Source organism: Drosophila subpulchrella, unplaced genomic scaffold (assembly GCF_014743375.2).
Source record: "Drosophila subpulchrella strain 33 F10 #4 breed RU33 unplaced genomic scaffold, RU_Dsub_v1.1 Primary Assembly Seq356, whole genome shotgun sequence".
NCBI classification, from domain to species: domain Eukaryota; kingdom Metazoa; phylum Arthropoda; class Insecta; order Diptera; family Drosophilidae; genus Drosophila; species Drosophila subpulchrella.
In genome coordinates, this window is record NW_023665578.1 from 1 (window position 1) to 26,972 (window position 26,972).

The 26,972-nt window shown below is 41.7% G+C and overlaps 65 non-coding genes and 3 pseudogenes across 65 annotated transcripts; all 68 read left to right on the forward strand.

Moving 5' to 3' along the window:
- Positions 1-95: 95 nt before the first annotated feature.
- Positions 96-212, forward strand: LOC119561371 (annotated as a pseudogene).
- A 270-nt stretch (positions 213-482) lies between these two features.
- LOC119561172 lies at positions 483-601 on the forward strand. Its single transcript, XR_005221073.1, has one exon. It is a non-coding gene; the product is annotated as a 5S ribosomal RNA (ribosomal RNA).
- Positions 602-872: 271 nt separating this feature from the next.
- On the forward strand, positions 873-991 carry LOC119561296. The gene has a single exon (XR_005221192.1). It is a non-coding gene; the product is annotated as a 5S ribosomal RNA (ribosomal RNA).
- Positions 992-1,264: 273 nt separating this feature from the next.
- Positions 1,265-1,383, forward strand: LOC119561289. The gene has a single exon (XR_005221185.1). It is a non-coding gene; the product is annotated as a 5S ribosomal RNA (ribosomal RNA).
- A 273-nt stretch (positions 1,384-1,656) lies between these two features.
- On the forward strand, positions 1,657-1,774 carry LOC119561365 (annotated as a pseudogene).
- A 260-nt stretch (positions 1,775-2,034) lies between these two features.
- On the forward strand, positions 2,035-2,151 carry LOC119561373 (annotated as a pseudogene).
- Positions 2,152-2,425: 274 nt separating this feature from the next.
- LOC119561297 lies at positions 2,426-2,544 on the forward strand. Its single transcript, XR_005221193.1, has one exon. It is a non-coding gene; the product is annotated as a 5S ribosomal RNA (ribosomal RNA).
- A 274-nt stretch (positions 2,545-2,818) lies between these two features.
- On the forward strand, positions 2,819-2,937 carry LOC119561377. The gene has a single exon (XR_005221258.1). It is a non-coding gene; the product is annotated as a 5S ribosomal RNA (ribosomal RNA).
- A 274-nt stretch (positions 2,938-3,211) lies between these two features.
- LOC119561389 lies at positions 3,212-3,330 on the forward strand. Its single transcript, XR_005221269.1, has one exon. It is a non-coding gene; the product is annotated as a 5S ribosomal RNA (ribosomal RNA).
- Positions 3,331-3,604: 274 nt separating this feature from the next.
- Positions 3,605-3,722, forward strand: LOC119561315. The gene has a single exon (XR_005221211.1). It is a non-coding gene; the product is annotated as a 5S ribosomal RNA (ribosomal RNA).
- A 274-nt stretch (positions 3,723-3,996) lies between these two features.
- LOC119561316 lies at positions 3,997-4,114 on the forward strand. Its single transcript, XR_005221212.1, has one exon. It is a non-coding gene; the product is annotated as a 5S ribosomal RNA (ribosomal RNA).
- A 274-nt stretch (positions 4,115-4,388) lies between these two features.
- LOC119561400 lies at positions 4,389-4,507 on the forward strand. Its single transcript, XR_005221280.1, has one exon. It is a non-coding gene; the product is annotated as a 5S ribosomal RNA (ribosomal RNA).
- Positions 4,508-4,781: 274 nt separating this feature from the next.
- On the forward strand, positions 4,782-4,900 carry LOC119561179. The gene has a single exon (XR_005221079.1). It is a non-coding gene; the product is annotated as a 5S ribosomal RNA (ribosomal RNA).
- Positions 4,901-5,174: 274 nt separating this feature from the next.
- On the forward strand, positions 5,175-5,293 carry LOC119561191. Its single transcript, XR_005221090.1, has one exon. It is a non-coding gene; the product is annotated as a 5S ribosomal RNA (ribosomal RNA).
- A 274-nt stretch (positions 5,294-5,567) lies between these two features.
- On the forward strand, positions 5,568-5,686 carry LOC119561202. Its single transcript, XR_005221101.1, has one exon. It is a non-coding gene; the product is annotated as a 5S ribosomal RNA (ribosomal RNA).
- A 274-nt stretch (positions 5,687-5,960) lies between these two features.
- LOC119561318 lies at positions 5,961-6,078 on the forward strand. The gene has a single exon (XR_005221214.1). It is a non-coding gene; the product is annotated as a 5S ribosomal RNA (ribosomal RNA).
- A 274-nt stretch (positions 6,079-6,352) lies between these two features.
- On the forward strand, positions 6,353-6,471 carry LOC119561298. Its single transcript, XR_005221194.1, has one exon. It is a non-coding gene; the product is annotated as a 5S ribosomal RNA (ribosomal RNA).
- A 274-nt stretch (positions 6,472-6,745) lies between these two features.
- On the forward strand, positions 6,746-6,864 carry LOC119561214. Its single transcript, XR_005221113.1, has one exon. It is a non-coding gene; the product is annotated as a 5S ribosomal RNA (ribosomal RNA).
- A 274-nt stretch (positions 6,865-7,138) lies between these two features.
- Positions 7,139-7,256, forward strand: LOC119561319. Its single transcript, XR_005221215.1, has one exon. It is a non-coding gene; the product is annotated as a 5S ribosomal RNA (ribosomal RNA).
- A 274-nt stretch (positions 7,257-7,530) lies between these two features.
- Positions 7,531-7,648, forward strand: LOC119561320. The gene has a single exon (XR_005221216.1). It is a non-coding gene; the product is annotated as a 5S ribosomal RNA (ribosomal RNA).
- Positions 7,649-7,922: 274 nt separating this feature from the next.
- LOC119561226 lies at positions 7,923-8,041 on the forward strand. The gene has a single exon (XR_005221124.1). It is a non-coding gene; the product is annotated as a 5S ribosomal RNA (ribosomal RNA).
- Positions 8,042-8,314: 273 nt separating this feature from the next.
- LOC119561321 lies at positions 8,315-8,432 on the forward strand. Its single transcript, XR_005221217.1, has one exon. It is a non-coding gene; the product is annotated as a 5S ribosomal RNA (ribosomal RNA).
- Positions 8,433-8,706: 274 nt separating this feature from the next.
- On the forward strand, positions 8,707-8,825 carry LOC119561238. The gene has a single exon (XR_005221135.1). It is a non-coding gene; the product is annotated as a 5S ribosomal RNA (ribosomal RNA).
- A 274-nt stretch (positions 8,826-9,099) lies between these two features.
- Positions 9,100-9,217, forward strand: LOC119561322. The gene has a single exon (XR_005221218.1). It is a non-coding gene; the product is annotated as a 5S ribosomal RNA (ribosomal RNA).
- A 274-nt stretch (positions 9,218-9,491) lies between these two features.
- On the forward strand, positions 9,492-9,610 carry LOC119561250. The gene has a single exon (XR_005221146.1). It is a non-coding gene; the product is annotated as a 5S ribosomal RNA (ribosomal RNA).
- A 274-nt stretch (positions 9,611-9,884) lies between these two features.
- LOC119561261 lies at positions 9,885-10,003 on the forward strand. The gene has a single exon (XR_005221157.1). It is a non-coding gene; the product is annotated as a 5S ribosomal RNA (ribosomal RNA).
- A 274-nt stretch (positions 10,004-10,277) lies between these two features.
- LOC119561272 lies at positions 10,278-10,396 on the forward strand. Its single transcript, XR_005221168.1, has one exon. It is a non-coding gene; the product is annotated as a 5S ribosomal RNA (ribosomal RNA).
- Positions 10,397-10,670: 274 nt separating this feature from the next.
- On the forward strand, positions 10,671-10,789 carry LOC119561283. The gene has a single exon (XR_005221179.1). It is a non-coding gene; the product is annotated as a 5S ribosomal RNA (ribosomal RNA).
- A 274-nt stretch (positions 10,790-11,063) lies between these two features.
- Positions 11,064-11,181, forward strand: LOC119561323. Its single transcript, XR_005221219.1, has one exon. It is a non-coding gene; the product is annotated as a 5S ribosomal RNA (ribosomal RNA).
- Positions 11,182-11,455: 274 nt separating this feature from the next.
- LOC119561299 lies at positions 11,456-11,574 on the forward strand. The gene has a single exon (XR_005221195.1). It is a non-coding gene; the product is annotated as a 5S ribosomal RNA (ribosomal RNA).
- Positions 11,575-11,848: 274 nt separating this feature from the next.
- Positions 11,849-11,967, forward strand: LOC119561295. The gene has a single exon (XR_005221191.1). It is a non-coding gene; the product is annotated as a 5S ribosomal RNA (ribosomal RNA).
- Positions 11,968-12,241: 274 nt separating this feature from the next.
- On the forward strand, positions 12,242-12,360 carry LOC119561306. Its single transcript, XR_005221202.1, has one exon. It is a non-coding gene; the product is annotated as a 5S ribosomal RNA (ribosomal RNA).
- Positions 12,361-13,018: 658 nt separating this feature from the next.
- On the forward strand, positions 13,019-13,137 carry LOC119561317. The gene has a single exon (XR_005221213.1). It is a non-coding gene; the product is annotated as a 5S ribosomal RNA (ribosomal RNA).
- A 274-nt stretch (positions 13,138-13,411) lies between these two features.
- LOC119561324 lies at positions 13,412-13,529 on the forward strand. The gene has a single exon (XR_005221220.1). It is a non-coding gene; the product is annotated as a 5S ribosomal RNA (ribosomal RNA).
- Positions 13,530-13,803: 274 nt separating this feature from the next.
- LOC119561328 lies at positions 13,804-13,922 on the forward strand. Its single transcript, XR_005221224.1, has one exon. It is a non-coding gene; the product is annotated as a 5S ribosomal RNA (ribosomal RNA).
- Positions 13,923-14,196: 274 nt separating this feature from the next.
- LOC119561339 lies at positions 14,197-14,315 on the forward strand. The gene has a single exon (XR_005221235.1). It is a non-coding gene; the product is annotated as a 5S ribosomal RNA (ribosomal RNA).
- A 274-nt stretch (positions 14,316-14,589) lies between these two features.
- Positions 14,590-14,708, forward strand: LOC119561350. Its single transcript, XR_005221246.1, has one exon. It is a non-coding gene; the product is annotated as a 5S ribosomal RNA (ribosomal RNA).
- A 274-nt stretch (positions 14,709-14,982) lies between these two features.
- On the forward strand, positions 14,983-15,101 carry LOC119561364. The gene has a single exon (XR_005221254.1). It is a non-coding gene; the product is annotated as a 5S ribosomal RNA (ribosomal RNA).
- A 274-nt stretch (positions 15,102-15,375) lies between these two features.
- Positions 15,376-15,494, forward strand: LOC119561374. Its single transcript, XR_005221255.1, has one exon. It is a non-coding gene; the product is annotated as a 5S ribosomal RNA (ribosomal RNA).
- Positions 15,495-15,768: 274 nt separating this feature from the next.
- LOC119561375 lies at positions 15,769-15,887 on the forward strand. Its single transcript, XR_005221256.1, has one exon. It is a non-coding gene; the product is annotated as a 5S ribosomal RNA (ribosomal RNA).
- A 274-nt stretch (positions 15,888-16,161) lies between these two features.
- On the forward strand, positions 16,162-16,280 carry LOC119561376. The gene has a single exon (XR_005221257.1). It is a non-coding gene; the product is annotated as a 5S ribosomal RNA (ribosomal RNA).
- A 274-nt stretch (positions 16,281-16,554) lies between these two features.
- Positions 16,555-16,673, forward strand: LOC119561378. Its single transcript, XR_005221259.1, has one exon. It is a non-coding gene; the product is annotated as a 5S ribosomal RNA (ribosomal RNA).
- Positions 16,674-16,947: 274 nt separating this feature from the next.
- Positions 16,948-17,066, forward strand: LOC119561379. Its single transcript, XR_005221260.1, has one exon. It is a non-coding gene; the product is annotated as a 5S ribosomal RNA (ribosomal RNA).
- Positions 17,067-17,340: 274 nt separating this feature from the next.
- On the forward strand, positions 17,341-17,459 carry LOC119561380. Its single transcript, XR_005221261.1, has one exon. It is a non-coding gene; the product is annotated as a 5S ribosomal RNA (ribosomal RNA).
- A 274-nt stretch (positions 17,460-17,733) lies between these two features.
- Positions 17,734-17,852, forward strand: LOC119561381. The gene has a single exon (XR_005221262.1). It is a non-coding gene; the product is annotated as a 5S ribosomal RNA (ribosomal RNA).
- Positions 17,853-18,126: 274 nt separating this feature from the next.
- Positions 18,127-18,245, forward strand: LOC119561382. Its single transcript, XR_005221263.1, has one exon. It is a non-coding gene; the product is annotated as a 5S ribosomal RNA (ribosomal RNA).
- A 274-nt stretch (positions 18,246-18,519) lies between these two features.
- LOC119561383 lies at positions 18,520-18,638 on the forward strand. The gene has a single exon (XR_005221264.1). It is a non-coding gene; the product is annotated as a 5S ribosomal RNA (ribosomal RNA).
- Positions 18,639-18,912: 274 nt separating this feature from the next.
- Positions 18,913-19,030, forward strand: LOC119561325. The gene has a single exon (XR_005221221.1). It is a non-coding gene; the product is annotated as a 5S ribosomal RNA (ribosomal RNA).
- Positions 19,031-19,304: 274 nt separating this feature from the next.
- LOC119561384 lies at positions 19,305-19,423 on the forward strand. Its single transcript, XR_005221265.1, has one exon. It is a non-coding gene; the product is annotated as a 5S ribosomal RNA (ribosomal RNA).
- A 274-nt stretch (positions 19,424-19,697) lies between these two features.
- On the forward strand, positions 19,698-19,816 carry LOC119561385. Its single transcript, XR_005221266.1, has one exon. It is a non-coding gene; the product is annotated as a 5S ribosomal RNA (ribosomal RNA).
- A 274-nt stretch (positions 19,817-20,090) lies between these two features.
- Positions 20,091-20,209, forward strand: LOC119561386. The gene has a single exon (XR_005221267.1). It is a non-coding gene; the product is annotated as a 5S ribosomal RNA (ribosomal RNA).
- Positions 20,210-20,483: 274 nt separating this feature from the next.
- Positions 20,484-20,602, forward strand: LOC119561387. The gene has a single exon (XR_005221268.1). It is a non-coding gene; the product is annotated as a 5S ribosomal RNA (ribosomal RNA).
- Positions 20,603-20,876: 274 nt separating this feature from the next.
- LOC119561390 lies at positions 20,877-20,995 on the forward strand. The gene has a single exon (XR_005221270.1). It is a non-coding gene; the product is annotated as a 5S ribosomal RNA (ribosomal RNA).
- Positions 20,996-21,269: 274 nt separating this feature from the next.
- On the forward strand, positions 21,270-21,388 carry LOC119561391. Its single transcript, XR_005221271.1, has one exon. It is a non-coding gene; the product is annotated as a 5S ribosomal RNA (ribosomal RNA).
- A 274-nt stretch (positions 21,389-21,662) lies between these two features.
- On the forward strand, positions 21,663-21,780 carry LOC119561326. Its single transcript, XR_005221222.1, has one exon. It is a non-coding gene; the product is annotated as a 5S ribosomal RNA (ribosomal RNA).
- Positions 21,781-22,054: 274 nt separating this feature from the next.
- On the forward strand, positions 22,055-22,173 carry LOC119561392. The gene has a single exon (XR_005221272.1). It is a non-coding gene; the product is annotated as a 5S ribosomal RNA (ribosomal RNA).
- A 274-nt stretch (positions 22,174-22,447) lies between these two features.
- LOC119561393 lies at positions 22,448-22,566 on the forward strand. The gene has a single exon (XR_005221273.1). It is a non-coding gene; the product is annotated as a 5S ribosomal RNA (ribosomal RNA).
- A 274-nt stretch (positions 22,567-22,840) lies between these two features.
- Positions 22,841-22,958, forward strand: LOC119561327. Its single transcript, XR_005221223.1, has one exon. It is a non-coding gene; the product is annotated as a 5S ribosomal RNA (ribosomal RNA).
- Positions 22,959-23,232: 274 nt separating this feature from the next.
- Positions 23,233-23,351, forward strand: LOC119561394. Its single transcript, XR_005221274.1, has one exon. It is a non-coding gene; the product is annotated as a 5S ribosomal RNA (ribosomal RNA).
- Positions 23,352-23,625: 274 nt separating this feature from the next.
- LOC119561395 lies at positions 23,626-23,744 on the forward strand. The gene has a single exon (XR_005221275.1). It is a non-coding gene; the product is annotated as a 5S ribosomal RNA (ribosomal RNA).
- A 274-nt stretch (positions 23,745-24,018) lies between these two features.
- Positions 24,019-24,137, forward strand: LOC119561396. The gene has a single exon (XR_005221276.1). It is a non-coding gene; the product is annotated as a 5S ribosomal RNA (ribosomal RNA).
- A 274-nt stretch (positions 24,138-24,411) lies between these two features.
- Positions 24,412-24,530, forward strand: LOC119561397. The gene has a single exon (XR_005221277.1). It is a non-coding gene; the product is annotated as a 5S ribosomal RNA (ribosomal RNA).
- A 274-nt stretch (positions 24,531-24,804) lies between these two features.
- On the forward strand, positions 24,805-24,923 carry LOC119561398. Its single transcript, XR_005221278.1, has one exon. It is a non-coding gene; the product is annotated as a 5S ribosomal RNA (ribosomal RNA).
- A 274-nt stretch (positions 24,924-25,197) lies between these two features.
- On the forward strand, positions 25,198-25,316 carry LOC119561399. Its single transcript, XR_005221279.1, has one exon. It is a non-coding gene; the product is annotated as a 5S ribosomal RNA (ribosomal RNA).
- A 274-nt stretch (positions 25,317-25,590) lies between these two features.
- On the forward strand, positions 25,591-25,709 carry LOC119561401. Its single transcript, XR_005221281.1, has one exon. It is a non-coding gene; the product is annotated as a 5S ribosomal RNA (ribosomal RNA).
- A 274-nt stretch (positions 25,710-25,983) lies between these two features.
- LOC119561402 lies at positions 25,984-26,102 on the forward strand. The gene has a single exon (XR_005221282.1). It is a non-coding gene; the product is annotated as a 5S ribosomal RNA (ribosomal RNA).
- Positions 26,103-26,376: 274 nt separating this feature from the next.
- On the forward strand, positions 26,377-26,495 carry LOC119561403. The gene has a single exon (XR_005221283.1). It is a non-coding gene; the product is annotated as a 5S ribosomal RNA (ribosomal RNA).
- A 274-nt stretch (positions 26,496-26,769) lies between these two features.
- Positions 26,770-26,888, forward strand: LOC119561405. The gene has a single exon (XR_005221284.1). It is a non-coding gene; the product is annotated as a 5S ribosomal RNA (ribosomal RNA).
- The last annotated feature ends 84 nt before the right edge of the window (positions 26,889-26,972 follow it).

Genomic DNA, 26,972 nt, shown 5'->3' on the forward strand with positions numbered 1-26,972 from the left:
TTTATTTCGATTAAAAGCATTTTAATATTGGCCGAGGTAGCAGGACCGAAATTCCAATTCAGAGTATAAGGCCAACGCTCAGCCCTCCGACTTTCGCCAACGACCATACCACGCTGAACACATCGGTTCTCGTCCGATCACCGAAATTAAGCAGCGTCGGGCGCGGTTAGTACTTATGAGGGACCGCTTGGGAACACCGCGTGTTGTTGCCTCGTCAACAACTTTTTGCCGCTTTTATATTTTTCAACGCAATCTGAATAGCATTTTTCGCTGCAAATTCAAAATTCAAATGAAAAATTTATCCAGAATTTCAATTTCGACTATTTCAAAATTATTTCTTGCACTGATTTTTTTCTTAAAGCACACGACTCCAAACCGTTTCAGTCCATTTATTTCGATTAAAGCATTTTTATATTGGCCGAAGGTAGCAGGACCGAAATTCCAATCAGAGTATAAGGCCAACGCTCAGCCCTCCGACTTTCGCCAACGACCATACCACGCTGAACACATCGGTTCTCGTCCGATCACCGAAATTAAGCAGCGTCGGGCGCGGTTAGTACTTAGATGGGGGACCGCTTGGGAACACCGCGTGTTGTTGGCCTCGTCAACAACTTTTTGCCGCTTTTATATTTTTCAACGCAATCTGAATAGCATTTTTCGCTGCAAATTCAAAATTCAAATGAAAATTTATCCAGAATTTCAATTTCGACTATTTCAAAATTATTTCTTGCACTGATTTTTTTCTTAAAGCACACGACTCCAAACCGTTTCAGTCCATTTATTTCGATTAAAAGCATTTTAATATTGGCCGAAGGTAGCAGGACCGAAATTCCAATTCAGAGTATAAGCCAACGCTCAGCCCTCCGACTTTCGCCAACGACCATACCACGCTGAACACATCGGTTCTCGTCCGATCACCGAAATTAAGCAGCGTCGGGCGCGGTTAGTACTTAGATGAGGGACCGCTTGGGAACACCGCGTGTTGTTGGCCTCGTCAACAACTTTTTGCCGCTTTTATATTTTTCAACGCAATCTGAATAGCATTTTTCGCTGCAAATTCAAAATTCAAATGAAAAATTTATCCAGAATTTCAATTTCGACTATTTCAAAATTATTTCTTGCACTGATTTTTTTCTTAAAGCACACGACTCCAAACCGTTTCAGTCCATTTATTTCGATTAAAAGCATTTTTAATATTGCCGAAGGTAGCAGGACCGAAATTCCAATTCAGAGTATAAGGCCAACGCTCAGCCCTCCGACTTTCGCCAACGACCATACCACGCTGAACACATCGGTTCTCGTCCGATCACCGAAATTAAGCAGCGTCGGGCGCGGTTAGTACTTAGATGGGGGACCGCTTGGGAACACCGCGTGTTGTTGGCCTCGTCAACAACTTTTTGCCGCTTTTATATTTTTCAACGCAATCTGAATAGCATTTTTCGCTGCAAATTCAAAATTCAAATGAAAAATTTATCCAGAATTTCAATTTCGACTATTTCAAATTATTTCTTGCACTGATTTTTTTCTTAAAGCACACGACTCCAAACCGTTTCAGTCCATTTATTTCGATTAAAAGCATTTTTAATATTGGCCGAAGGTAGCAGGACCGAAATTCCAATTCAGAGTATAAGGCCAACGCTCAGCCCTCCGACTTTCGCCAACGACCATACACGCTGAACACATCGGTTCTCGTCCGATCACCGAAATTAAGCAGCGTCGGGCGCGGTTAGTACTTAGATGGGGGACCGCTTGGGAACACCGCGTGTTGTTGGCCTCGTCAACAACTTTTTGCCGCTTTTATATTTTTCAACGCAATCTGAATAGCATTTTTCGCTGCAAATTCAAAATTCAAATGAAAAATTTATCCAGAATTTCAATTTCGACTATTTCAAAATTATTTCTTGCACTGATTTTTTTCTTAAAGCACACGACTCCAAACCGTTTCAGTCCATTTATTTCGATTAAAAGCATTTTTAATATTGGCCGAAGGTAGCAGGACCGAAATTCCAATTCAGAGTATAAGGCCAACGCTCAGCCCACGACATAACACGCTGAACACATCGGTTCTCGTCCGATCACCGAAATTAAGCAGCGTCGGGCGCGGTTAGTACTTAGATGGGGACCGCTTGGGAACACCGCGTGTTGTTGGCCTCGTCAACAACTTTTTGCCGCTTTTATATTTTTCAACGCAATCTGAATAGCATTTTTCGCTGCAAATTCAAAATTCAAATGAAAAATTTATCCAGAATTTCAATTTCGACTATTTCAAAATTATTTCTTGCACTGATTTTTTTCTTAAAGCACACGACTCCAAACCGTTTCAGTCCATTTATTTCGATTAAAAGCATTTTTAATATTGGCCGAAGGTAGCAGGACCGAAATTCCAATTCAGAGTATAAGGCCAACGCTCAGCCCTCCGACTTTCGCCAACGACCATACCACGCTGAACACATCGGTTCTCGTCCGATCACCGAAATTAAGCAGCGTCGGGCGCGGTTAGTACTTAGATGAGGGACCGCTTGGGAACACCGCGTGTTGTTGGCCTCGTCAACAACTTTTTGCCGCTTTTATATTTTTCAACGCAATCTGAATAGCATTTTTCGCTGCAAATTCAAAATTCAAATGAAAATTTTATCCAGAATTTCAATTTCGACTATTTCAAAATTATTTCTTGCACTGATTTTTTTCTTAAAGCACACGACTCCAAACCGTTTCAGTCCATTTATTTCGATTAAAAGCATTTTTAATATTGGCCGAAGGTAGCAGGACCGAAATTCCAATTCAGAGTATAAGGCCAACGCTCAGCCCTCCGACTTTCGCCAACGACCATACCACGCTGAACACATCGGTTCTCGTCCGATCACCGAAATTAAGCAGCGTCGGGCGCGGTTAGTACTTAGATGGGGGACCGCTTGGGAACACCGCGTGTTGTTGGCCTCGTCAACAACTTTTTGCCGCTTTTATATTTTTCAACGCAATCTGAATAGCATTTTTCGCTGCAAATTCAAAATTCAAATGAAAAATTTATCCAGAATTTCAATTTCGACTATTTCAAAATTATTTCTTGCACTGATTTTTTTCTTAAAGCACACGACTCCAAACCGTTTCAGTCCATTTATTTCGATTAAAAGCATTTTTAATATTGGCCGAAGGTAGCAGGACCGAAATTCCAATTCAGAGTATAAGGCCAACGCTCAGCCCTCCGACTTTCGCCAACGACCATACCACGCTGAACACATCGGTTCTCGTCCGATCACCGAAATTAAGCAGCGTCGGGCGCGGTTAGTACTTAGATGGGGGACCGCTTGGGAACACCGCGTGTTGTTGGCCTCGTCAACAACTTTTTGCCGCTTTTATATTTTTCAACGCAATCTGAATAGCATTTTTCGCTGCAAATTCAAAATTCAAATGAAAAATTTATCCAGAATTTCAATTTCGACTATTTCAAAATTATTTCTTGCACTGATTTTTTTCTTAAAGCACACGACTCCAAACCGTTTCAGTCCATTTATTTCGATTAAAAGCATTTTTAATATTGGCCGAAGGTAGCAGGACCGAAATTCCAATTCAGAGTATAAGGCCAACGCTCAGCCCTCCGACTTTCGCCAACGACCATACCACGCTGAACACATCGGTTCTCGTCCGATCACCGAAATTAAGCAGCGTCGGGCGCGGTTAGTACTTAGATGGGGACCGCTTGGGAACACCGCGTGTTGTTGGCCTCGTCAACAACTTTTTGCCGCTTTTATATTTTTCAACGCAATCTGAATAGCATTTTTCGCTGCAAATTCAAAATTCAAATGAAAAATTTATCCAGAATTTCAATTTCGACTATTTCAAAATTATTTCTTGCACTGATTTTTTTCTTAAAGCACACGACTCCAAACCGTTTCAGTCCATTTATTTCGATTAAAAGCATTTTTAATATTGGCCGAAGGTAGCAGGACCGAAATTCCAATTCAGAGTATAAGGCCAACGCTCAGCCCTCCGACTTTCGCCAACGACCATACCACGCTGAACACATCGGTTCTCGTCCGATCACCGAAATTAAGCAGCGTCGGGCGCGGTTAGTACTTAGATGGGGACCGCTTGGGAACACCGCGTGTTGTTGGCCTCGTCAACAACTTTTTGCCGCTTTTATATTTTTCAACGCAATCTGAATAGCATTTTTCGCTGCAAATTCAAAATTCAAATGAAAAATTTATCCAGAATTTCAATTTCGACTATTTCAAAATTATTTCTTGCACTGATTTTTTTCTTAAAGCACACGACTCCAAACCGTTTCAGTCCATTTATTTCGATTAAAAGCATTTTTAATATTGGCCGAAGGTAGCAGGACCGAAATTCCAATTCAGAGTATAAGGCCAACGCTCAGCCCTCCGACTTTCGCCAACGACCATACCACGCTGAACACATCGGTTCTCGTCCGATCACCGAAATTAAGCAGCGTCGGGCGCGGTTAGTACTTAGATGGGGGACCGCTTGGGAACACCGCGTGTTGTTGGCCTCGTCAACAACTTTTTGCCGCTTTTATATTTTTCAACGCAATCTGAATAGCATTTTTCGCTGCAAATTCAAAATTCAAATGAAAAATTTATCCAGAATTTCAATTTCGACTATTTCAAAATTATTTCTTGCACTGATTTTTTTCTTAAAGCACACGACTCCAAACCGTTTCAGTCCATTTATTTCGATTAAAAGCATTTTTAATATTGGCCGAAGGTAGCAGGACCGAAATTCCAATTCAGAGTATAAGGCCAACGCTCAGCCCTCCGACTTTCGCCAACGACCATACCACGCTGAACACATCGGTTCTCGTCCGATCACCGAAATTAAGCAGCGTCGGGCGCGGTTAGTACTTAGATGGGGGACCGCTTGGGAACACCGCGTGTTGTTGGCCTCGTCAACAACTTTTTGCCGCTTTTATATTTTTCAACGCAATCTGAATAGCATTTTTCGCTGCAAATTCAAAATTCAAATGAAAAATTTATCCAGAATTTCAATTTCGACTATTTCAAAATTATTTCTTGCACTGATTTTTTTCTTAAAGCACACGACTCCAAACCGTTTCAGTCCATTTATTTCGATTAAAAGCATTTTTAATATTGGCCGAAGGTAGCAGGACCGAAATTCCAATTCAGAGTATAAGGCCAACGCTCAGCCCTCCGACTTTCGCCAACGACCATACCACGCTGAACACATCGGTTCTCGTCCGATCACCGAAATTAAGCAGCGTCGGGCGCGGTTAGTACTTAGATGGGGGACCGCTTGGGAACACCGCGTGTTGTTGGCCTCGTCAACAACTTTTTGCCGCTTTTATATTTTTCAACGCAATCTGAATAGCATTTTTCGCTGCAAATTCAAAATTCAAATGAAAAATTTATCCAGAATTTCAATTTCGACTATTTCAAAATTATTTCTTGCACTGATTTTTTTCTTAAAGCACACGACTCCAAACCGTTTCAGTCCATTTATTTCGATTAAAAGCATTTTTAATATTGGCCGAAGGTAGCAGGACCGAAATTCCAATTCAGAGTATAAGGCCAACGCTCAGCCCTCCGACTTTCGCCAACGACCATACCACGCTGAACACATCGGTTCTCGTCCGATCACCGAAATTAAGCAGCGTCGGGCGCGGTTAGTACTTAGATGGGGGACCGCTTGGGAACACCGCGTGTTGTTGGCCTCGTCAACAACTTTTTGCCGCTTTTATATTTTTCAACGCAATCTGAATAGCATTTTTCGCTGCAAATTCAAAATTCAAATGAAAAATTTATCCAGAATTTCAATTTCGACTATTTCAAAATTATTTCTTGCACTGATTTTTTTCTTAAAGCACACGACTCCAAACCGTTTCAGTCCATTTATTTCGATTAAAAGCATTTTTAATATTGGCCGAAGGTAGCAGGACCGAAATTCCAATTCAGAGTATAAGGCCAACGCTCAGCCCTCCGACTTTCGCCAACGACCATACCACGCTGAACACATCGGTTCTCGTCCGATCACCGAAATTAAGCAGCGTCGGGCGCGGTTAGTACTTAGATGGGGACCGCTTGGGAACACCGCGTGTTGTTGGCCTCGTCAACAACTTTTTGCCGCTTTTATATTTTTCAACGCAATCTGAATAGCATTTTTCGCTGCAAATTCAAAATTCAAATGAAAAATTTATCCAGAATTTCAATTTCGACTATTTCAAAATTATTTCTTGCACTGATTTTTTTCTTAAAGCACACGACTCCAAACCGTTTCAGTCCATTTATTTCGATTAAAAGCATTTTTAATATTGGCCGAAGGTAGCAGGACCGAAATTCCAATTCAGAGTATAAGGCCAACGCTCAGCCCTCCGACTTTCGCCAACGACCATACCACGCTGAACACATCGGTTCTCGTCCGATCACCGAAATTAAGCAGCGTCGGGCGCGGTTAGTACTTAGATGAGGGACCGCTTGGGAACACCGCGTGTTGTTGGCCTCGTCAACAACTTTTTGCCGCTTTTATATTTTTCAACGCAATCTGAATAGCATTTTTCGCTGCAAATTCAAAATTCAAATGAAAAATTTATCCAGAATTTCAATTTCGACTATTTCAAAATTATTTCTTGCACTGATTTTTTTCTTAAAGCACACGACTCCAAACCGTTTCAGTCCATTTATTTCGATTAAAAGCATTTTTAATATTGGCCGAAGGTAGCAGGACCGAAATTCCAATTCAGAGTATAAGGCCAACGCTCAGCCCTCCGACTTTCGCCAACGACCATACCACGCTGAACACATCGGTTCTCGTCCGATCACCGAAATTAAGCAGCGTCGGGCGCGGTTAGTACTTAGATGGGGGACCGCTTGGGAACACCGCGTGTTGTTGGCCTCGTCAACAACTTTTTGCCGCTTTTATATTTTTCAACGCAATCTGAATAGCATTTTTCGCTGCAAATTCAAAATTCAAATGAAAAATTTATCCAGAATTTCAATTTCGACTATTTCAAAATTATTTCTTGCACTGATTTTTTTCTTAAAGCACACGACTCCAAACCGTTTCAGTCCATTTATTTCGATTAAAAGCATTTTTAATATTGGCCGAAGGTAGCAGGACCGAAATTCCAATTCAGAGTATAAGGCCAACGCTCAGCCCTCCGACTTTCGCCAACGACCATACCACGCTGAACACATCGGTTCTCGTCCGATCACCGAAATTAAGCAGCGTCGGGCGCGGTTAGTACTTAGATGGGGACCGCTTGGGAACACCGCGTGTTGTTGGCCTCGTCAACAACTTTTTGCCGCTTTTATATTTTTCAACGCAATCTGAATAGCATTTTTCGCTGCAAATTCAAAATTCAAATGAAAAATTTATCCAGAATTTCAATTTCGACTATTTCAAAATTATTTCTTGCACTGATTTTTTTCTTAAAGCACACGACTCCAAACCGTTTCAGTCCATTTATTTCGATTAAAAGCATTTTTAATATTGGCCGAAGGTAGCAGGACCGAAATTCCAATTCAGAGTATAAGGCCAACGCTCAGCCCTCCGACTTTCGCCAACGACCATACCACGCTGAACACATCGGTTCTCGTCCGATCACCGAAATTAAGCAGCGTCGGGCGCGGTTAGTACTTAGATGGGGACCGCTTGGGAACACCGCGTGTTGTTGGCCTCGTCAACAACTTTTTGCCGCTTTTATATTTTTCAACGCAATCTGAATAGCATTTTTCGCTGCAAATTCAAAATTCAAATGAAAAATTTATCCAGAATTTCAATTTCGACTATTTCAAAATTATTTCTTGCACTGATTTTTTTCTTAAAGCACACGACTCCAAACCGTTTCAGTCCATTTATTTCGATTAAAAGCATTTTTAATATTGGCCGAAGGTAGCAGGACCGAAATTCCAATTCAGAGTATAAGGCCAACGCTCAGCCCTCCGACTTTCGCCAACGACCATACCACGCTGAACACATCGGTTCTCGTCCGATCACCGAAATTAAGCAGCGTCGGGCGCGGTTAGTACTTAGATGGGGGACCGCTTGGGAACACCGCGTGTTGTTGGCCTCGTCAACAACTTTTTGCCGCTTTTATATTTTTCAACGCAATCTGAATAGCATTTTTCGCTGCAAATTCAAAATTCAAATGAAAATTTATCCAGAATTTCAATTTCGACTATTTCAAAATTATTTCTTGCACTGATTTTTTTCTTAAAGCACACGACTCCAAACCGTTTCAGTCCATTTATTTCGATTAAAAGCATTTTTAATATTGGCCGAAGGTAGCAGGACCGAAATTCCAATTCAGAGTATAAGGCCAACGCTCAGCCCTCCGACTTTCGCCAACGACCATACCACGCTGAACACATCGGTTCTCGTCCGATCACCGAAATTAAGCAGCGTCGGGCGCGGTTAGTACTTAGATGGGGACCGCTTGGGAACACCGCGTGTTGTTGGCCTCGTCAACAACTTTTTGCCGCTTTTATATTTTTCAACGCAATCTGAATAGCATTTTTCGCTGCAAATTCAAAATTCAAATGAAAAATTTATCCAGAATTTCAATTTCGACTATTTCAAAATTATTTCTTGCACTGATTTTTTTCTTAAAGCACACGACTCCAAACCGTTTCAGTCCATTTATTTCGATTAAAAGCATTTTTAATATTGGCCGAAGGTAGCAGGACCGAAATTCCAATTCAGAGTATAAGGCCAACGCTCAGCCCTCCGACTTTCGCCAACGACCATACCACGCTGAACACATCGGTTCTCGTCCGATCACCGAAATTAAGCAGCGTCGGGCGCGGTTAGTACTTAGATGGGGGACCGCTTGGGAACACCGCGTGTTGTTGGCCTCGTCAACAACTTTTTGCCGCTTTTATATTTTTCAACGCAATCTGAATAGCATTTTTCGCTGCAAATTCAAAATTCAAATGAAAAATTTATCCAGAATTTCAATTTCGACTATTTCAAAATTATTTCTTGCACTGATTTTTTTCTTAAAGCACACGACTCCAAACCGTTTCAGTCCATTTATTTCGATTAAAAGCATTTTTAATATTGGCCGAAGGTAGCAGGACCGAAATTCCAATTCAGAGTATAAGGCCAACGCTCAGCCCTCCGACTTTCGCCAACGACCATACCACGCTGAACACATCGGTTCTCGTCCGATCACCGAAATTAAGCAGCGTCGGGCGCGGTTAGTACTTAGATGGGGACCGCTTGGGAACACCGCGTGTTGTTGGCCTCGTCAACAACTTTTTGCCGCTTTTATATTTTTCAACGCAATCTGAATAGCATTTTTCGCTGCAAATTCAAAATTCAAATGAAAAATTTATCCAGAATTTCAATTTCGACTATTTCAAAATTATTTCTTGCACTGATTTTTTTCTTAAAGCACACGACTCCAAACCGTTTCAGTCCATTTATTTCGATTAAAAGCATTTTTAATATTGGCCGAAGGTAGCAGGACCGAAATTCCAATTCAGAGTATAAGGCCAACGCTCAGCCCTCCGACTTTCGCCAACGACCATACCACGCTGAACACATCGGTTCTCGTCCGATCACCGAAATTAAGCAGCGTCGGGCGCGGTTAGTACTTAGATGGGGGACCGCTTGGGAACACCGCGTGTTGTTGGCCTCGTCAACAACTTTTTGCCGCTTTTATATTTTTCAACGCAATCTGAATAGCATTTTTCGCTGCAAATTCAAAATTCAAATGAAAAATTTATCCAGAATTTCAATTTCGACTATTTCAAAATTATTTCTTGCACTGATTTTTTTCTTAAAGCACACGACTCCAAACCGTTTCAGTCCATTTATTTCGATTAAAAGCATTTTTAATATTGGCCGAAGGTAGCAGGACCGAAATTCCAATTCAGAGTATAAGGCCAACGCTCAGCCCTCCGACTTTCGCCAACGACCATACCACGCTGAACACATCGGTTCTCGTCCGATCACCGAAATTAAGCAGCGTCGGGCGCGGTTAGTACTTAGATGGGGGACCGCTTGGGAACACCGCGTGTTGTTGGCCTCGTCAACAACTTTTTGCCGCTTTTATATTTTTCAACGCAATCTGAATAGCATTTTTCGCTGCAAATTCAAAATTCAAATGAAAAATTTATCCAGAATTTCAATTTCGACTATTTCAAAATTATTTCTTGCACTGATTTTTTTCTTAAAGCACACGACTCCAAACCGTTTCAGTCCATTTATTTCGATTAAAAGCATTTTTAATATTGGCCGAAGGTAGCAGGACCGAAATTCCAATTCAGAGTATAAGGCCAACGCTCAGCCCTCCGACTTTCGCCAACGACCATACCACGCTGAACACATCGGTTCTCGTCCGATCACCGAAATTAAGCAGCGTCGGGCGCGGTTAGTACTTAGATGGGGGACCGCTTGGGAACACCGCGTGTTGTTGGCCTCGTCAACAACTTTTTGCCGCTTTTATATTTTTCAACGCAATCTGAATAGCATTTTTCGCTGCAAATTCAAAATTCAAATGAAAAATTTATCCAGAATTTCAATTTCGACTATTTCAAAATTATTTCTTGCACTGATTTTTTTCTTAAAGCACACGACTCCAAACCGTTTCAGTCCATTTATTTCGATTAAAAGCATTTTTAATATTGGCCGAAGGTAGCAGGACCGAAATTCCAATTCAGAGTATAAGGCCAACGCTCAGCCCTCCGACTTTCGCCAACGACCATACCACGCTGAACACATCGGTTCTCGTCCGATCACCGAAATTAAGCAGCGTCGGGCGCGGTTAGTACTTAGATGGGGGACCGCTTGGGAACACCGCGTGTTGTTGGCCTCGTCAACAACTTTTTGCCGCTTTTATATTTTTCAACGCAATCTGAATAGCATTTTTCGCTGCAAATTCAAAATTCAAATGAAAAATTTATCCAGAATTTCAATTTCGACTATTTCAAAATTATTTCTTGCACTGATTTTTTTCTTAAAGCACACGACTCCAAACCGTTTCAGTCCATTTATTTCGATTAAAAGCATTTTTAATATTGGCCGAAGGTAGCAGGACCGAAATTCCAATTCAGAGTATAAGGCCAACGCTCAGCCCTCCGACTTTCGCCAACGACCATACCACGCTGAACACATCGGTTCTCGTCCGATCACCGAAATTAAGCAGCGTCGGGCGCGGTTAGTACTTAGATGGGGACCGCTTGGGAACACCGCGTGTTGTTGGCCTCGTCAACAACTTTTTGCCGCTTTTATATTTTTCAACGCAATCTGAATAGCATTTTTCGCTGCAAATTCAAAATTCAAATGAAAAATTTATCCAGAATTTCAATTTCGACTATTTCAAAATTATTTCTTGCACTGATTTTTTTCTTAAAGCACACGACTCCAAACCGTTTCAGTCCATTTATTTCGATTAAAAGCATTTTTAATATTGGCCGAAGGTAGCAGGACCGAAATTCCAATTCAGAGTATAAGGCCAACGCTCAGCCCTCCGACTTTCGCCAACGACCATACCACGCTGAACACATCGGTTCTCGTCCGATCACCGAAATTAAGCAGCGTCGGGCGCGGTTAGTACTTAGATGAGGGACCGCTTGGGAACACCGCGTGTTGTTGGCCTCGTCAACAACTTTTTGCCGCTTTTATATTTTTCAACGCAATCTGAATAGCATTTTTCGCTGCAAATTCAAAATTCAAATGAAAAATTTATCCAGAATTTCAATTTCGACTATTTCAAAATTATTTCTTGCACTGATTTTTTTCTTAAAGCACACGACTCCAAACCGTTTCAGTCCATTTATTTCGATTAAAAGCATTTTTAATATTGGCCGAAGGTAGCAGGACCGAAATTCCAATTCAGAGTATAAGGCCAACGCTCAGCCCTCCGACTTTCGCCAACGACCATACCACGCTGAACACATCGGTTCTCGTCCGATCACCGAAATTAAGCAGCGTCGGGCGCGGTTAGTACTTAGATGGGGGACCGCTTGGGAACACCGCGTGTTGTTGGCCTCGTCAACAACTTTTTGCCGCTTTTATATTTTTCAACGCAATCTGAATAGCATTTTTCGCTGCAAATTCAAAATTCAAATGAAAAATTTATCCAGAATTTCAATTTCGACTATTTCAAAATTATTTCTTGCACTGATTTTTTTCTTAAAGCACACGACTCCAAACCGTTTCAGTCCATTTATTTCGATTAAAAGCATTTTTAATATTGGCCGAAGGTAGCAGGACCGAAATTCCAATTCAGAGTATAAGGCCAACGCTCAGCCCTCCGACTTTCGCCAACGACCATACCACGCTGAACACATCGGTTCTCGTCCGATCACCGAAATTAAGCAGCGTCGGGCGCGGTTAGTACTTAGATGGGGGACCGCTTGGGAACACCGCGTGTTGTTGGCCTCGTCAACAACTTTTTGCCGCTTTTATATTTTTCAACGCAATCTGAATAGCATTTTTCGCTGCAAATTCAAAATTCAAATGAAAAATTTATCCAGAATTTCAATTTCGACTATTTCAAAATTATTTCTTGCACTGATTTTTTTCTTAAAGCACACGACTCCAAACCGTTTCAGTCCATTTTTTCGAAAAAGCATTTTTAATATTGGCCGAAGGTAGCAGGACCGAAATTCCAATTCAGAGTATAAGGCCAACGCTCAGCCCTCCGACTTTCGCCAACGACCATACCACGCTGAACACATCGGTTCTCGTCCGATCACCGAAATTAAGCAGCGTCGGGCGCGGTTAGTACTTAGATGGGGACCGCTTGGGAACATTGTTGTTGCCTCGTCAACAACTTTTTGCCGCTTTTATATTTTTCAACGCAATCTGAATAGCATTTTTCGCTGCAAATTCAAAATTCAAATGAAAAATTTATCCAGAATTTCAATTTCGACTATTTCAAAATTATTTCTTGCACTGATTTTTTTCTTAAAGCACACGACTCCAAACCGTTTCAGTCCATTTATTTCGATTAAAAGCATTTTTAATATTGGCCGAAGGTAGCAGGACCGAAATTCCAATTCAGAGTATAAGGCCAACGCTCAGCCCTCCGACTTTCGCCAACGACCATACCACGCTGAACACATCGGTTCTCGTCCGATCACCGAAATTAAGCAGCGTCGGGCGCGGTTAGTACTTAGATGGGGGACCGCTTGGGAACACCGCGTGTTGTTGGCCTCGTCAACAACTTTTTGCCGCTTTTATATTTTTCAACGCAATCTGAATAGCATTTTTCGCTGCAAATTCAAAATTCAAATGAAAAATTTATCCAGAATTTCAATTTCGACTATTTCAAAATTATTTCTTGCACTGATTTTTTTCTTAAAGCACACGACTCCAAACCGTTTCAGTCCATTTATTTCGATTAAAAGCATTTTTAATATTGGCCGAAGGTAGCAGGACCGAAATTCCAATTCAGAGTATAAGGCCAACGCTCAGCCCTCCGACTTTCGCCAACGACCATACCACGCTGAACACATCGGTTCTCGTCCGATCACCGAAATTAAGCAGCGTCGGGCGCGGTTAGTACTTAGATGGGGACCGCTTGGGAACACCGCGTGTTGTTGGCCTCGTCAACAACTTTTTGCCGCTTTTATATTTTTCAACGCAATCTGAATAGCATTTTTCGCTGCAAATTCAAAATTCAAATGAAAAATTTATCCAGAATTTCAATTTCGACTATTTCAAAATTATTTCTTGCACTGATTTTTTTCTTAAAGCACACGACTCCAAACCGTTTCAGTCCATTTATTTCGATTAAAAGCATTTTTAATATTGGCCGAAGGTAGCAGGACCGAAATTCCAATTCAGAGTATAAGGCCAACGCTCAGCCCTCCGACTTTCGCCAACGACCATACCACGCTGAACACATCGGTTCTCGTCCGATCACCGAAATTAAGCAGCGTCGGGCGCGGTTAGTACTTAGATGGGGGACCGCTTGGGAACACCGCGTGTTGTTGGCCTCGTCAACAACTTTTTGCCGCTTTTATATTTTTCAACGCAATCTGAATAGCATTTTTCGCTGCAAATTCAAAATTCAAATGAAAAATTTATCCAGAATTTCAATTTCGACTATTTCAAAATTATTTCTTGCACTGATTTTTTTCTTAAAGCACACGACTCCAAACCGTTTCAGTCCATTTATTTCGATTAAAAGCATTTTTAATATTGGCCGAAGGTAGCAGGACCGAAATTCCAATTCAGAGTATAAGGCCAACGCTCAGCCCTCCGACTTTCGCCAACGACCATACCACGCTGAACACATCGGTTCTCGTCCGATCACCGAAATTAAGCAGCGTCGGGCGCGGTTAGTACTTAGATGGGGGACCGCTTGGGAACACCGCGTGTTGTTGGCCTCGTCAACAACTTTTTGCCGCTTTTATATTTTTCAACGCAATCTGAATAGCATTTTTCGCTGCAAATTCAAAATTCAAATGAAAAATTTATCCAGAATTTCAATTTCGACTATTTCAAAATTATTTCTTGCACTGATTTTTTTCTTAAAGCACACGACTCCAAACCGTTTCAGTCCATTTATTTCGATTAAAAGCATTTTTAATATTGGCCGAAGGTAGCAGGACCGAAATTCCAATTCAGAGTATAAGGCCAACGCTCAGCCCTCCGACTTTCGCCAACGACCATACCACGCTGAACACATCGGTTCTCGTCCGATCACCGAAATTAAGCAGCGTCGGGCGCGGTTAGTACTTAGATGGGGGACCGCTTGGGAACACCGCGTGTTGTTGGCCTCGTCAACAACTTTTTGCCGCTTTTATATTTTTCAACGCAATCTGAATAGCATTTTTCGCTGCAAATTCAAAATTCAAATGAAAAATTTATCCAGAATTTCAATTTCGACTATTTCAAAATTATTTCTTGCACTGATTTTTTTCTTAAAGCACACGACTCCAAACCGTTTCAGTCCATTTATTTCGATTAAAAGCATTTTTAATATTGGCCGAAGGTAGCAGGACCGAAATTCCAATTCAGAGTATAAGGCCAACGCTCAGCCCTCCGACTTTCGCCAACGACCATACCACGCTGAACACATCGGTTCTCGTCCGATCACCGAAATTAAGCAGCGTCGGGCGCGGTTAGTACTTAGATGGGGGACCGCTTGGGAACACCGCGTGTTGTTGGCCTCGTCAACAACTTTTTGCCGCTTTTATATTTTTCAACGCAATCTGAATAGCATTTTTCGCTGCAAATTCAAAATTCAAATGAAAAATTTATCCAGAATTTCAATTTCGACTATTTCAAAATTATTTCTTGCACTGATTTTTTTCTTAAAGCACACGACTCCAAACCGTTTCAGTCCATTTATTTCGATTAAAAGCATTTTTAATATTGGCCGAAGGTAGCAGGACCGAAATTCCAATTCAGAGTATAAGGCCAACGCTCAGCCCTCCGACTTTCGCCAACGACCATACCACGCTGAACACATCGGTTCTCGTCCGATCACCGAAATTAAGCAGCGTCGGGCGCGGTTAGTACTTAGATGGGGGACCGCTTGGGAACACCGCGTGTTGTTGGCCTCGTCAACAACTTTTTGCCGCTTTTATATTTTTCAACGCAATCTGAATAGCATTTTTCGCTGCAAATTCAAAATTCAAATGAAAAATTTATCCAGAATTTCAATTTCGACTATTTCAAAATTATTTCTTGCACTGATTTTTTTCTTAAAGCACACGACTCCAAACCGTTTCAGTCCATTTATTTCGATTAAAAGCATTTTTAATATTGGCCGAAGGTAGCAGGACCGAAATTCCAATTCAGAGTATAAGGCCAACGCTCAGCCCTCCGACTTTCGCCAACGACCATACCACGCTGAACACATCGGTTCTCGTCCGATCACCGAAATTAAGCAGCGTCGGGCGCGGTTAGTACTTAGATGGGGGACCGCTTGGGAACACCGCGTGTTGTTGGCCTCGTCAACAACTTTTTGCCGCTTTTATATTTTTCAACGCAATCTGAATAGCATTTTTCGCTGCAAATTCAAAATTCAAATGAAAAATTTATCCAGAATTTCAATTTCGACTATTTCAAAATTATTTCTTGCACTGATTTTTTTCTTAAAGCACACGACTCCAAACCGTTTCAGTCCATTTATTTCGATTAAAAGCATTTTTAATATTGGCCGAAGGTAGCAGGACCGAAATTCCAATTCAGAGTATAAGGCCAACGCTCAGCCCTCCGACTTTCGCCAACGACCATACCACGCTGAACACATCGGTTCTCGTCCGATCACCGAAATTAAGCAGCGTCGGGCGCGGTTAGTACTTAGATGGGGGACCGCTTGGGAACACCGCGTGTTGTTGGCCTCGTCAACAACTTTTTGCCGCTTTTATATTTTTCAACGCAATCTGAATAGCATTTTTCGCTGCAAATTCAAAATTCAAATGAAAAATTTATCCAGAATTTCAATTTCGACTATTTCAAAATTATTTCTTGCACTGATTTTTTTCTTAAAGCACACGACTCCAAACCGTTTCAGTCCATTTATTTCGATTAAAAGCATTTTTAATATTGGCCGAAGGTAGCAGGACCGAAATTCCAATTCAGAGTATAAGGCCAACGCTCAGCCCTCCGACTTTCGCCAACGACCATACCACGCTGAACACATCGGTTCTCGTCCGATCACCGAAATTAAGCAGCGTCGGGCGCGGTTAGTACTTAGATGGGGGACCGCTTGGGAACACCGCGTGTTGTTGGCCTCGTCAACAACTTTTTGCCGCTTTTATATTTTTCAACGCAATCTGAATAGCATTTTTCGCTGCAAATTCAAAATTCAAATGAAAAATTTATCCAGAATTTCAATTTCGACTATTTCAAAATTATTTCTTGCACTGATTTTTTTCTTAAAGCACACGACTCCAAACCGTTTCAGTCCATTTATTTCGATTAAAAGCATTTTTAATATTGGCCGAAGGTAGCAGGACCGAAATTCCAATTCAGAGTATAAGGCCAACGCTCAGCCCTCCGACTTTCGCCAACGACCATACCACGCTGAACACATCGGTTCTCGTCCGATCACCGAAATTAAGCAGCGTCGGGCGCGGTTAGTACTTAGATGGGGGACCGCTTGGGAACACCGCGTGTTGTTGGCCTCGTCAACAACTTTTTGCCGCTTTTATATTTTTCAACGCAATCTGAATAGCATTTTTCGCTGCAAATTCAAAATTCAAATGAAAAATTTATCCAGAATTTCAATTTCGACTATTTCAAAATTATTTCTTGCACTGATTTTTTTCTTAAAGCACACGACTCCAAACCGTTTCAGTCCATTTATTTCGATTAAAAGCATTTTTAATATTGGCCGAAGGTAGCAGGACCGAAATTCCAATTCAGAGTATAAGGCCAACGCTCAGCCCTCCGACTTTCGCCAACGACCATACCACGCTGAACACATCGGTTCTCGTCCGATCACCGAAATTAAGCAGCGTCGGGCGCGGTTAGTACTTAGATGGGGGACCGCTTGGGAACACCGCGTGTTGTTGGCCTCGTCAACAACTTTTTGCCGCTTTTATATTTTTCAACGCAATCTGAATAGCATTTTTCGCTGCAAATTCAAAATTCAAATGAAAAATTTATCCAGAATTTCAATTTCGACTATTTCAAAATTATTTCTTGCACTGATTTTTTTCTTAAAGCACACGACTCCAAACCGTTTCAGTCCATTTATTTCGATTAAAAGCATTTTTAATATTGGCCGAAGGTAGCAGGACCGAAATTCCAATTCAGAGTATAAGGCCAACGCTCAGCCCTCCGACTTTCGCCAACGACCATACCACGCTGAACACATCGGTTCTCGTCCGATCACCGAAATTAAGCAGCGTCGGGCGCGGTTAGTACTTAGATGGGGGACCGCTTGGGAACACCGCGTGTTGTTGGCCTCGTCAACAACTTTTTGCCGCTTTTATATTTTTCAACGCAATCTGAATAGCATTTTTCGCTGCAAATTCAAAATTCAAATGAAAAATTTATCCAGAATTTCAATTTCGACTATTTCAAAATTATTTCTTGCACTGATTTTTTTCTTAAAGCACACGACTCCAAACCGTTTCAGTCCATTTATTTCGATTAAAAGCATTTTTAATATTGGCCGAAGGTAGCAGGACCGAAATTCCAATTCAGAGTATAAGGCCAACGCTCAGCCCTCCGACTTTCGCCAACGACCATACCACGCTGAACACATCGGTTCTCGTCCGATCACCGAAATTAAGCAGCGTCGGGCGCGGTTAGTACTTAGATGGGGGACCGCTTGGGAACACCGCGTGTTGTTGGCCTCGTCAACAACTTTTTGCCGCTTTTATATTTTTCAACGCAATCTGAATAGCATTTTTCGCTGCAAATTCAAAATTCAAATGAAAAATTTATCCAGAATTTCAATTTCGACTATTTCAAAATTATTTCTTGCACTGATTTTTTTCTTAAAGCACACGACTCCAAACCGTTTCAGTCCATTTATTTCGATTAAAAGCATTTTTAATATTGGCCGAAGGTAGCAGGACCGAAATTCCAATTCAGAGTATAAGGCCAACGCTCAGCCCTCCGACTTTCGCCAACGACCATACCACGCTGAACACATCGGTTCTCGTCCGATCACCGAAATTAAGCAGCGTCGGGCGCGGTTAGTACTTAGATGGGGGACCGCTTGGGAACACCGCGTGTTGTTGGCCTCGTCAACAACTTTTTGCCGCTTTTATATTTTTCAACGCAATCTGAATAGCATTTTTCGCTGCAAATTCAAAATTCAAATGAAAAATTTATCCAGAATTTCAATTTCGACTATTTCAAAATTATTTCTTGCACTGATTTTTTTCTTAAAGCACACGACTCCAAACCGTTTCAGTCCATTTATTTCGATTAAAAGCATTTTTAATATTGGCCGAAGGTAGCAGGACCGAAATTCCAATTCAGAGTATAAGGCCAACGCTCAGCCCTCCGACTTTCGCCAACGACCATACCACGCTGAACACATCGGTTCTCGTCCGATCACCGAAATTAAGCAGCGTCGGGCGCGGTTAGTACTTAGATGGGGACCGCTTGGGAACACCGCGTGTTGTTGGCCTCGTCAACAACTTTTTGCCGCTTTTATATTTTTCAACGCAATCTGAATAGCATTTTTCGCTGCAAATTCAAAATTCAAATGAAAAATTTATCCAGAATTTCAATTTCGACTATTTCAAAATTATTTCTTGCACTGATTTTTTTCTTAAAGCACACGACTCCAAACCGTTTCAGTCCATTTATTTCGATTAAAAGCATTTTTAATATTGGCCGAAGGTAGCAGGACCGAAATTCCAATTCAGAGTATAAGGCCAACGCTCAGCCCTCCGACTTTCGCCAACGACCATACCACGCTGAACACATCGGTTCTCGTCCGATCACCGAAATTAAGCAGCGTCGGGCGCGGTTAGTACTTAGATGGGGGACCGCTTGGGAACACCGCGTGTTGTTGGCCTCGTCAACAACTTTTTGCCGCTTTTATATTTTTCAACGCAATCTGAATAGCATTTTTCGCTGCAAATTCAAAATTCAAATGAAAAATTTATCCAGAATTTCAATTTCGACTATTTCAAAATTATTTCTTGCACTGATTTTTTTCTTAAAGCACACGACTCCAAACCGTTTCAGTCCATTTATTTCGATTAAAAGCATTTTTAATATTGGCCGAAGGTAGCAGGACCGAAATTCCAATTCAGAGTATAAGGCCAACGCTCAGCCCTCCGACTTTCGCCAACGACCATACCACGCTGAACACATCGGTTCTCGTCCGATCACCGAAATTAAGCAGCGTCGGGCGCGGTTAGTACTTAGATGGGGGACCGCTTGGGAACACCGCGTGTTGTTGGCCTCGTCAACAACTTTTTGCCGCTTTTATATTTTTCAACGCAATCTGAATAGCATTTTTCGCTGCAAATTCAAAATTCAAATGAAAAATTTATCCAGAATTTCAATTTCGACTATTTCAAAATTATTTCTTGCACTGATTTTTTTCTTAAAGCACACGACTCCAAACCGTTTCAGTCCATTTATTTCGATTAAAAGCATTTTTAATATTGGCCGAAGGTAGCAGGACCGAAATTCCAATTCAGAGTATAAGGCCAACGCTCAGCCCTCCGACTTTCGCCAACGACCATACCACGCTGAACACATCGGTTCTCGTCCGATCACCGAAATTAAGCAGCGTCGGGCGCGGTTAGTACTTAGATGGGGGACCGCTTGGGAACACCGCGTGTTGTTGGCCTCGTCAACAACTTTTTGCCGCTTTTATATTTTTCAACGCAATCTGAATAGCATTTTTCGCTGCAAATTCAAAATTCAAATGAAAAATTTATCCAGAATTTCAATTTCGACTATTTCAAAATTATTTCTTGCACTGATTTTTTTCTTAAAGCACACGACTCCAAACCGTTTCAGTCCATTTATTTCGATTAAAAGCATTTTTAATATTGGCCGAAGGTAGCAGGACCGAAATTCCAATTCAGAGTATAAGGCCAACGCTCAGCCCTCCGACTTTCGCCAACGACCATACCACGCTGAACACATCGGTTCTCGTCCGATCACCGAAATTAAGCAGCGTCGGGCGCGGTTAGTACTTAGATGGGGGACCGCTTGGGAACACCGCGTGTTGTTGGCCTCGTCAACAACTTTTTGCCGCTTTTATATTTTTCAACGCAATCTGAATAGCATTTTTCGCTGCAAATTCAAAATTCAAATGAAAAATTTATCCAGAATTTCAATTTCGACTATTTCAAAATTATTTCTTGCACTGATTTTTTTCTTAAAGCACACGACTCCAAACCGTTTCAGTCCATTTATTTCGATTAAAAGCATTTTTAATATTGGCCGAAGGTAGCAGGACCGAAATTCCAATTCAGAGTATAAGGCCAACGCTCAGCCCTCCGACTTTCGCCAACGACCATACCACGCTGAACACATCGGTTCTCGTCCGATCACCGAAATTAAGCAGCGTCGGGCGCGGTTAGTACTTAGATGGGGGACCGCTTGGGAACACCGCGTGTTGTTGGCCTCGTCAACAACTTTTTGCCGCTTTTATATTTTTCAACGCAATCTGAATAGCATTTTTCGCTGCAAATTCAAAATTCAAATGAAAAATTTATCCAGAATTTCAATTTCGACTATTTCAAAATTATTTCTTGCACTGATTTTTTTCTTAAAGCACACGACTCCAAACCGTTTCAGTCCATTTATTTCGATTAAAAGCATTTTTAATATTGGCCGAAGGTAGCAGGACCGAAATTCCAATTCAGAGTATAAGGCCAACGCTCAGCCCTCCGACTTTCGCCAACGACCATACCACGCTGAACACATCGGTTCTCGTCCGATCACCGAAATTAAGCAGCGTCGGGCGCGGTTAGTACTTAGATGGGGGACCGCTTGGGAACACCGCGTGTTGTTGGCCTCGTCAACAACTTTTTGCCGCTTTTATATTTTTCAACGCAATCTGAATAGCATTTTTCGCTGCAAATTCAAAATTCAAATGAAAAATTTATCCAGAATTTCAATTTCGACTATTTCAAAATTATTTCTTGCACTGATTTTTTTCTTAAAGCACACGACTCCAAACCGTTTCAGTCCATTTATTTCGATTAAAAGCATTTTTAATATTGGCCGAAGGTAGCAGGACCGAAATTCCAATTCAGAGTATAAGGCCAACGCTCAGCCCTCCGACTTTCGCCAACGACCATACCACGCTGAACACATCGGTTCTCGTCCGATCACCGAAATTAAGCAGCGTCGGGCGCGGTTAGTACTTAGATGGGGACCGCTTGGGAACACCGCGTGTTGTTGGCCTCGTCAACAACTTTTTGCCGCTTTTATATTTTTCAACGCAATCTGAATAGCATTTTTCGCTGCAAATTCAAAATTCAAATGAAAAATTTATCCAGAATTTCAATTTCGACTATTTCAAAATTATTTCTTGCACTGATTTTTTTCTTAAAGCACACGACTCCAAACCGTTTCAGTCCATTTATTTCGATTAAAAGCATTTTTAATATTGGCCGAAGGTAGCAGGACCGAAATTCCAATTCAGAGTATAAGGCCAACGCTCAGCCCTCCGACTTTCGCCAACGACCATACCACGCTGAACACATCGGTTCTCGTCCGATCACCGAAATTAAGCAGCGTCGGGCGCGGTTAGTACTTAGATGGGGGACCGCTTGGGAACACCGCGTGTTGTTGGCCTCGTCAACAACTTTTTGCCGCTTTTATATTTTTCAACGCAATCTGAATAGCATTTTTCGCTGCAAATTCAAAATTCAAATGAAAAATTTATCCAGAATTTCAATTTCGACTATTTCAAAATTATTTCTTGCACTGATTTTTTTCTTAAAGCACACGACTCCAAACCGTTTCAGTCCATTTATTTCGATTAAAAGCATTTTTAATATTGGCCGAAGGTAGCAGGACCGAAATTCCAATTCAGAGTATAAGGCCAACGCTCAGCCCTCCGACTTTCGCCAACGACCATACCACGCTGAACACATCGGTTCTCGTCCGATCACCGAAATTAAGCAGCGTCGGGCGCGGTTAGTACTTAGATGGGGGACCGCTTGGGAACACCGCGTGTTGTTGGCCTCGTCAACAACTTTTTGCCGCTTTTATATTTTTCAACGCAATCTGAATAGCATTTTTCGCTGCAAATTCAAAATTCAAATGAAAAATTTATCCAGAATTTCAATTTCGACTATTTCAAAATTATTTCTTGCACTGATTTTTTTCTTAAAGCACACGACTCCAAACCGTTTCAGTCCATTTATTTCGATTAAAAGCATTTTTAATATTGGCCGAAGGTAGCAGGACCGAAATTCCAATTCAGAGTATAAGGCCAACGCTCAGCCCTCCGACTTTCGCCAACGACCATACCACGCTGAACACATCGGTTCTCGTCCGATCACCGAAATTAAGCAGCGTCGGGCGCGGTTAGTACTTAGATGGGGACCGCTTGGGAACACCGCGTGTTGTTGGCCTCGTCAACAACTTTTTGCCGCTTTTATATTTTTCAACGCAATCTGAATAGCATTTTTCGCTGCAAATTCAAAATTCAAATGAAAAATTTATCCAGAATTTCAATTTCGACTATTTCAAAATTATTTCTTGCACTGATTTTTTTCTTAAAGCACACGACTCCAAACCGTTTCAGTCCATTTATTTCGATTAAAAGCATTTTTAATATTGGCCGAAGGTAGCAGGACCGAAATTCCAATTCAGAGTATAAGGCCAACGCTCAGCCCTCCGACTTTCGCCAACGACCATACCACGCTGAACACATCGGTTCTCGTCCGATCACCGAAATTAAGCAGCGTCGGGCGCGGTTAGTACTTAGATGGGGGACCGCTTGGGAACACCGCGTGTTGTTGGCCTCGTCAACAACTTTTTGCCGCTTTTATATTTTTCAACGCAATCTGAATAGCATTTTTCGCTGCAAATTCAAAATTCAAATGAAAAATTTATCCAGAATTTCAATTTCGACTATTTCAAAATTATTTCTTGCACTGATTTTTTTCTTAAAGCACACGACTCCAAACCGTTTCAGTCCATTTATTTCGATTAAAAGCATTTTTAATATTGGCCGAAGGTAGCAGGACCGAAATTCCAATTCAGAGTATAAGGCCAACGCTCAGCCCTCCGACTTTCGCCAACGACCATACCACGCTGAACACATCGGTTCTCGTCCGATCACCGAAATTAAGCAGCGTCGGGCGCGGTTAGTACTTAGATGGGGGACCGCTTGGGAACACCGCGTGTTGTTGGCCTCGTCAACAACTTTTTGCCGCTTTTATATTTTTCAACGCAATCTGAATAGCATTTTTCGCTGCAAATTCAAAATTCAAATGAAAAATTTATCCAGAATTTCAATTTCGACTATTTCAAAATTATTTCTTGCACTGATTTTTTTCTTAAAGCACACGACTCCAAACCGTTTCAGTCCATTTATTTCGATTAAAAGCATTTTTAATATTGGCCGAAGGTAGCAGGACCGAAATTCCAATTCAGAGTATAAGGCCAACGCTCAGCCCTCCGACTTTCGCCAACGACCATACCACGCTGAACACATCGGTTCTCGTCCGATCACCGAAATTAAGCAGCGTCGGGCGCGGTTAGTACTTAGATGGGGGACCGCTTGGGAACACCGCGTGTTGTTGGCCTCGTCAACAACTTTTTGCCGCTTTTATATTTTTCAACGCAATCTGAATAGCATTTTTCGCTGCAAATTCAAAATTCAAATGAAAAATTTATCCAGAATTTCAATTTCGACTATTTCAAAATTATTTCTTGCACTGATTTTTTTCTTAAAGCACACGACTCCAAACCGTTTCAGTCCATTTATTTCGATTAAAAGCATTTTTAATATTGGCCGAAGGTAGCAGGACCGAAATTCCAATTCAGAGTATAAGGCCAACGCTCAGCCCTCCGACTTTCGCCAACGACCATACCACGCTGAACACATCGGTTCTCGTCCGATCACCGAAATTAAGCAGCGTCGGGCGCGGTTAGTACTTAGATGGGGGACCGCTTGGGAACACCGCGTGTTGTTGGCCTCGTCAACAACTTTTTGCCGCTTTTATATTTTTCAACGCAATCTGAATAGCATTTTTCGCTGCAAATTCAAAATTCAAATGAAAAATTTATCCAGAATTTCAATTTCGACTATTTCAAAATTATTTCTTGCACTGATTTTTTTCTTAAAGCACACGACTCCAAACCGTTTCAGTCCATTTATTTCGATTAAAAGCATTTTTAATATTGGCCGAAGGTAGCAGGACCGAAATTCCAATTCAGAGTATAAGGCCAACGCTCAGCCCTCCGACTTTCGCCAACGACCATACCACGCTGAACACATCGGTTCTCGTCCGATCACCGAAATTAAGCAGCGTCGGGCGCGGTTAGTACTTAGATGGGGGACCGCTTGGGAACACCGCGTGTTGTTGGCCTCGTCAACAACTTTTTGCCGCTTTTATATTTTTCAACGCAATCTGAATAGCATTTTTCGCTGCAAATTCAAAATTCAAATGAAAAATTTATCCAGAATTTCAATTTCGACTATTTCAAAATTATTTCTTGCACTGATTTTTTTCTTAAAGCACACGACTCCAAACCGTTTCAGTCCATTTATTTCGATTAAAAGCATTTTTAATATTGGCCGAAGGTAGCAGGACCGAAATTCCAATTCAGAGTATAAGGCCAACGCTCAGCCCTCCGACTTTCGCCAACGACCATACCACGCTGAACACATCGGTTCTCGTCCGATCACCGAAATTAAGCAGCGTCGGGCGCGGTTAGTACTTAGATGGGGGACCGCTTGGGAACACCGCGTGTTGTTGGCCTCGTCAACAACTTTTTGCCGCTTTTATATTTTTCAACGCAATCTGAATAGCATTTTTCGCTGCAAATTCAAAATTCAAATGAAAAATTTATCCAGAATTTCAATTTCGACTATTTCAAAATTATTTCTTGCACTGATTTTTTTCTTAAAGCACACGACTCCAAACCGTTTCAGTCCATTTATTTCGATTAAAAGCATTTTTAATATTGGCCGAAGGTAGCAGGACCGAAATTCCAATTCAGAGTATAAGGCCAACGCTCAGCCCTCCGACTTTCGCCAACGACCATACCACGCTGAACACATCGGTTCTCGTCCGATCACCGAAATTAAGCAGCGTCGGGCGCGGTTAGTACTTAGATGGGGGACCGCTTGGGAACACCGCGTGTTGTTGGCCTCGTCAACAACTTTTTGCCGCTTTTATATTTTTCAACGCAATCTGAATAGCATTTTTCGCTGCAAATTCAAAATTCAAATGAAAAATTTATCCAGAATTTCAATTTCGACTATTTCAAAATTATTTCTTGCACTGATTTTTTTCTTAAAGCACACGACTCCAAACCGTTTCAGTCCATTTATTTCGATTAAAAGCATTTTTAATATTGGCCGAAGGTAGCAGGACCGAAATTCCAATTCAGAGTATAAGGCCAACGCTCAGCCCTCCGACTTTCGCCAACGACCATACCACGCTGAACACATCGGTTCTCGTCCGATCACCGAAATTAAGCAGCGTCGGGCGCGGTTAGTACTTAGATGGGGGACCGCTTGGGAACACCGCGTGTTGTTGGCCTCGTCAACAACTTTTTGCCGCTTTTATATTTTTCAACGCAATCTGAATAGCATTTTTCGCTGCAAATTCAAAATTCAAATGAAAAATTTATCCAGAATTTCAATTTCGACTATTTCAAAATTATTTCTTGCACTGATTTTTTTCTTAAAGCACACGACTCCAAACCGTTTCAGTCCATTTATTTCGATTAAAAGCATTTTTAATATTGGCCGAAGGTAGCAGGACCGAAATTCCAATTCAGAGTATAAGGCCAACGCTCAGCCCTCCGACTTTCGCCAACGACCATACCACGCTGAACACATCGGTTCTCGTCCGATCACCGAAATTAAGCAGCGTCGGGCGCGGTTAGTACTTAGATGGGGGACCGCTTGGGAACACCGCGTGTTGTTGGCCTCGTCAACAACTTTTTGCCGCTTTTATATTTTTCAACGCAATCTGAATAGCATTTTTCGCTGCAAATTCAAAATTCAAATGAAAAATTTATCCAGAATTTCAATTTCGACTATTTCAAAATTATTTCTTGCACTGATTTTTTTCTTAAAGCACACGACTCCAAACCGTTTCAGTCCATTTATTTCGATTAAAAGCATTTTTAATATTGGCCGAAGGTAGCAGGACCGAAATTCCAATTCAGAGTATAAGGCCAACGCTCAGCCCTCCGACTTTCGCCAACGACCATACCACGCTGAACACATCGGTTCTCGTCCGATCACCGAAATTAAGCAGCGTCGGGCGCGGTTAGTACTTAGATGGGGGACCGCTTGGGAACACCGCGTGTTGTTGGCCTCGTCAACAACTTTTTGCCGCTTTTATATTTTTCAACGCAATCTGAATAGCATTTTTCGCTGCAAATTCAAAATTCAAATGAAA